At 42.1% G+C, this 6,037-nt stretch overlaps 1 pseudogene; it reads left to right on the forward strand.

Moving 5' to 3' along the window:
* Positions 1-772: 772 nt before the first annotated feature.
* Positions 773-1,189, forward strand: LOC123455030 (annotated as a pseudogene).
* The last annotated feature ends 4,848 nt before the right edge of the window (positions 1,190-6,037 follow it).

The following is a 6,037-nucleotide window of genomic DNA, read 5'->3' on the forward strand; positions in this document are numbered from 1 at the left end:
CCAGGAACCTCCCACACACACACACACACACACAGACACACACACGCACGCACACACACTAAAAAGAGCCAGTTTCTTGGTAACCATGCTGTTGATCTCATGAAGTTAATAATCATCATGAGACAAAAAGGAGGCTCTTTAGAAAGAGAAAACGTCACTCACCGATTATGCATTCTATAGTCCTGTGGCTGCACACTGGCAGAAATGACCACCAGTCCTGGGAACCCTTAGCCAATGGCACAGAATGCAACCTCTTAGCACTGCAGGAGCTGAAGTAATTCAGGACCTTCAGGTTCCAAGTAATTCAGGACCTTCAGGTTCCTGACCATGAGGAAGAGCATGACAGCCTCCACCAGCATCCAGAAAAAGCAGGCAAGGAACAGACAGTGCAGAGGTCCCGTGATGATGCTACAGGCTGTCTACAGAGGAGAAGTACAAGCATCAGCCTCCTCCCCCAGCAGGGCATGGTGGCACATGCCTTTACTCACAGAACTCAGGAGACAGGTAGGAAGATTTCCTTGATTTCAAGGCCACCCTGAGAATACACAGTGAATTCCAGGTCAGCCTGAGTTAGAGTAAAAGCCCTCGCTCAAAAAACTGAAAAGGGAGGAGGGGGTGGGCTCCAATCCCGTTCCATCCGGTTCTCCCACAGCCCCCGCCCTGGGTCCTAGCAGTCCGGCGGCGGGAGGCAGAGCAGGGGCGGCGGACAGGCAGCGTAGCTTCGGGAAGGTTCTCGCCGCCCTGGCCCGCAGCATCCGCACGCGCCAAGAAGATGCCCAAGAGGAAGGTGAGCTCGGCCACGAAGGACGAGCCCAAGCGCAGATCGGCCAGGCTGTCCGCGAAACCGAAACCGGCTCCTCCGAAGGTGGAAGCGAAGCCAAAAAAAAGCAGCGGGAAAGGCTAAACCTTCAGACAAAAAAGTGCAAGCAAAAGGGAAGAGGGGAGCAAAGGGCAAGCAGGCTGAAGTGACTAAGCCAGAGACTAAAGAAGACCTAGCTGCCGAGAACGGAGAGGCAAAGAGCAAGGAGAGTCCAGCCTCTGAGTAGGCTGGAGAGGAAGATGCCAAGGCTGAGTAGTCATCCACCGTGTCCATCAGCATCCCTGTCTCCTTCTTGTACAATCAAGAAGAATATTTTTTATCAACTATTTTGTAAATGCAAGTTTTTTAGTAGTTCTAGAAACATTTTTTTAAAAGGAGGGAATCCCACCTCATCCCATTTTTTTAAGTGTAAATGTTTTTTTTTTTTTTAAGAGGTGAAATCATTTGCTGGTTGTTTATTTTTTGGTACAACCAGAAAATAGTGGGATATTGAATTATGGGAAGCTTTGACTGTCTTGCGTGTCAGCTTAACATTCCATAGGTGGGGGTTAGTTTTATATCCTACAATATAAAACATACTAAATGGCAATTTGGAGTCACATTTGTGCATTTAACATGTCTTGAATATTTTCAATTACTCCTAGTCTGTGTTTTTAGTAGAGCCGTTTCCTAAGAAGAAAAAAAACAAAAAAACCTCTCCTTGGTCACTGCCCTGTTGTCAGCACTGTGTGCCTCTGTGACGTCTCTAGTCGTGGTAGTCCAGTGTTCTTAATAATTTTGATAACGTACCGTGAAAGATGAAAAATTTGCATTTGCAGTGTATATGATACTAAAATTGTGAACCAGTGGGAGTTGAGTAGAGATTGTGAGAATTTGAAGATGTTTCTACACGAGAGCCTAATAAGGAAAAACGCCTCTAAGATTGAAGCTGAGTGTCACTGGAATAACTTCTAAAGAAACAATACATGGTCTTTAGATTTTTGGTACGTGTGTTAAGACTTGTGTACAATTGAAATGTTTGTGTACTGTTCCTCAGCACCAATAAAAGTATGAAAATTTAAAAAAAATGAAAATGCAGGGCATGTTTGCACACTCCTTTAATCCCAGAAATCAGGAAAAAGAGGTAGGAGGATCACCATGACTTCCAGGCCATTCTGAGACTACTTAGTGAATTCCAGGTCAGCCTGGGCTACAGTGATATCATACCTCAAAAACAACAACAAATAAAAAGACAGTAAAGAAAATTCCCCAAACATGGCCCATTTGTTCATTCCACAAATATTTCTTGGGTCTTGGGTTTCTTTTATTTTCATAAGTTTTGGTGTGTGTGTATAGCATGTGTGGTGTGTATTGTGTGTGTGCGTGTGCACGTGCGCACATGCATGTGTTCAGCTGAATGTGCCCCACACTCCCATGTGTAGAGACCAGAGGAGAACATCATGTGTCTCCTCTATGCCTCATCCACATGCTTCCTTGACATGGAGTCCCTTACTGCATCCAGAGCTGCTGTTTGGGTCAAACTATCGAACCAATGAGCCCCAGCAATTTTCCTGTCCCCACTACACATAAAACTGGGTTTCCAGGCACCCTGTGGCCACACCTAGATTTTTACATGGATGCAGCATATATAATTTAGGCCCTTTCAAACTCACATGTTTATGTGACAATAGCACTTGCCATATCCCCAGCCCTCATCATTCCACACACATTTCTATAAGGACATGGTTACTCCTCTCCAGACACAAGCCAGTCACTGCATAATGTGATCTGCTGTTCTGTTTCTGTGAAATGGAGAGCCAGTGGGAAATTTGGGCCCAGCTAAAACTTAAGATTTTAAACTAAAAAAAAACCTCAAACAAGTTAAAACTACAGACACTAAGACTAATTTTAGGTTATAATGGTTCAGTTTACAGTATTTAAGTCTCTCCTTGCTATGCCTTATACCAGTTAAAAATGTTTACTCTATGCCTTTATATGTTAAAAATATTTAACTTGTTAAATTTTTCAAGTCATAATATCTTCAATTTGTCAAAACTGTAGGGACCTTTAAAATTAAACTAAATACAATTTATAATATATAATAGTTATAAATCTACTATGAGCCAGGAACAAATTTTAATAATTTAAATACATGCCCCCCCCCCAGCAACTTGTGCCTGACGCTCCCTTACCAGAAACTTGTAGGCAATCCACCTCCTGGGAGACTGGCACGTGGCCCCCTTGGACTGACCCAGGTATGAGGACAGGGGTGAAGTCCACCATCTAGTGCTGACTAGACTCACTAACCTTTCCTCACCCTACTGGACATCAACACATACCAAAAAAAAAGTCTAAACATGCCATTAATCATATACTTCAATGTTTTTCCACTCTCTTGCTGCCTGATCAAATTAAAACAGATATGGCCCCTGTTTCGTTGGCAAGGCCTTTGTAGATTTTCTCCAGACCTGGAAAATCTCACATTCCACAGGCATCCCATACAACCCCCAAGACCTGGAAAATCTCACATTCCACAGGCATCCCATACAACCCCAAGGGCCAAGCTATCATTAAAAGTTATAATCAGACTCTCAAATCTCAATTACAAAAACAAAACAGGGAATCCTTACCCCCACATGACCAACTAAAAAAGCCATTATTTACCCTAGATATTTTTTAATTTTTCTAACAATTTATAATATGTGATAGTTATAAATCTATTGGGAGCCATGGGTGAAATGTGGTAATTTAAATAAATGGCCCCCAGTATATTCAATTGTTTATCTTATGGTGTGATGGTGGGTTTCAGATTTCAATCTATATAAGAAGTGTGCCTAACAGGAGTTCCTAAAGTGTACTGTGACATTTGGCTTTAGGCTTGTACTTTTAATGTCTAACTATCCTTCGTACTTACAGCTTTAAAGTAGTTCCTGAGAAAATTCAAAGTGTACCTCCCTCTAAGATCTTGGGCTAGATCCTTACCCTAGATACAGTTTCACCTGTTAGACACTCTCTATACTAAGGTTAAAAGTTAGAACTCATTTCGAGTGTCATGTAGATTTTCAATGGATTTGTGTTACTTCTAAAAAATATAATAACAGTCAACAGTGTTGGGAAAATGCATTTAAGAGATATTTGACACAACGATAATATTTCTTTAGATCTGATTCAATTCCATACAGAGATTTTGTCTTTACAAAATAATCATCTTACTTTTAATGCAGCTAAAGCTGCTGATGACATAATATCTACTTTTAAGTCTGCCTTGCCTGGATAAAATTCTCTCACTTTTGGATGGGAAGCTTTGCTACTACAGGTGCTTATCTTTTACTGATTATGTGTCTGCTGCCCATACTCATTAAAAGCCTTTTGAGATCCTTTATGGATAATCATACAGAAGTACTTGGAATATAGCTACGGACCCAACCCTGGCTTCTTGAGACATTATCTTAAAGCCCCTACATAGGCTGGTAGTCAAAGACGGGTAAGATTCTCTTGAGTTAGGTCAACCTAAGACAGGACATGAATGATGGAGTTCATGTACCAATGACGGGTAAGGCCTAAATATTGTAGAGGACAACCTAAGACAGACACAGTCTTTTTGCACTGAGGCTCAAAAGGGCCCAGTTCATTAAAAATAATAAATAAAAAAGGGGAAATTGTCTGAAACCATTTTGCTGGCCTTGTATCCATAGCTCTGGGCCATTTGACAGCAAGACTTTAACACCTACATGTAAACAAGATTATACATATTCAGTGCTACTGATAAAAGCTGGCCATTCCTTAATATTTATGTTTGTATTATTAAGATCCAAGTGTTTGTTTGTTTTCCAACCTTTGTACAAAGAAGTAATTAAAGCACAAAAACTCTGTAACAGAAAGGAGGTTTTTAATAAAAACTTATATGAAGCTCATAGAATTTTTGTCCATAAAAAAATCTTTATAAAAAGAAAAAGTCCCATTTGGTTACCAACGAGAGACCTAAAATATCTGGGCCTCCCTGGCTGCTTACAGTACAAATGCCCATACAACCCTAAAAAATTGCTCAGCCACCTTCCCCATCCCCATCCAGCTTTTCCCAATATTTCTTCTGGGCATTTGGGCCCCCCTTTCCCCTAATAAATCCAATATAGATATGGGATACATTCATCCTTCCTTCTGTACTTTTAACACATCTGAGCCCAATGCTCAATGCTGCCTGCCTTCTGGAATGGCTTATGTTTGTGGAGGTGGGATGGCCTATAAATTTCTGCCCACCAATTGGACAGGTCTTTGTTCCCTAGCCACCTTAATCCCAGATGTAGATATAATTCCTGGAAGCTAGATTCCCTGGCTAAGGTAGTCCTACAAAACAGGAGAGGACTATACCTACTAATGGCCAAAACGGGAGGCATATGTTTGTTTTTACAGGAAAAATGCTGCCTTACACCAATAAATTAGGAGTCATCCAGGACAAGATTAAGAGGCTCCAGGAAGACTTGAAGAGGAGGCAGTGGGACCTCCGGGACAAGCCACTACAGATGGGCTTACATGACTTCTTACCCTACCTTCTCCCTCTACCTGAACCCCTCCCACTCTTTCTCCTTCTCCCTCCCCTTCTCCTTCTCCTCACTGTCGGGCCTTGTGTAATTAACAAAATTACACAATTTATTCACCAGTGGCTAGAGGCAATAAAACTTCATCAGGTCAAAATACATTATCACAGGCTGACAACTCAGGAATTATGTTCCTCAGATGACCCACTGCATTCACCTCCGTCCTCCATGTGACCAATGATGGGTAAGCTCCCCAGAGAAGGACAACCTAAGACAGGCCATGGAGTGGGTTCTCAACAAGCTAAACACATGGTACCCAATTACGGGTAAGATCCCCAGAGGGGAAGAACCTAAGACAGGGGCCACGGTGACTAACGCTCTTACTAAAACAAAAGAGGGAAAAGTTGGGTCCTGAAAGGTCCAGGCATGAGGCCTAGTGGGACTTCCTGAGCCTTGGCAAAAGTTTGGTGACCTGTCTCTGGCCAGGTAGGACTCAGTAAGATGCTTAATGGCTTCTTGCCTGCCACCTCCACGTGGCAATTGAAATTAATAATTTTAATAGTTAGTTTCCTATTGGCCCTTACCTCTTTCCCCCAGCCCATCCTAAAATCACTGCCTTCATCCCCAACATGATATAGGCAACTGCTCATAGCAATAAAGTGAGTTTTTCTGTGAGTTCCTGCTTTGAAAAGACTCCTGACTC

Source organism: Jaculus jaculus, chromosome 15, assembly GCF_020740685.1.
Source record: "Jaculus jaculus isolate mJacJac1 chromosome 15, mJacJac1.mat.Y.cur, whole genome shotgun sequence".
Classification (NCBI taxonomy): domain Eukaryota; kingdom Metazoa; phylum Chordata; class Mammalia; order Rodentia; family Dipodidae; genus Jaculus; species Jaculus jaculus.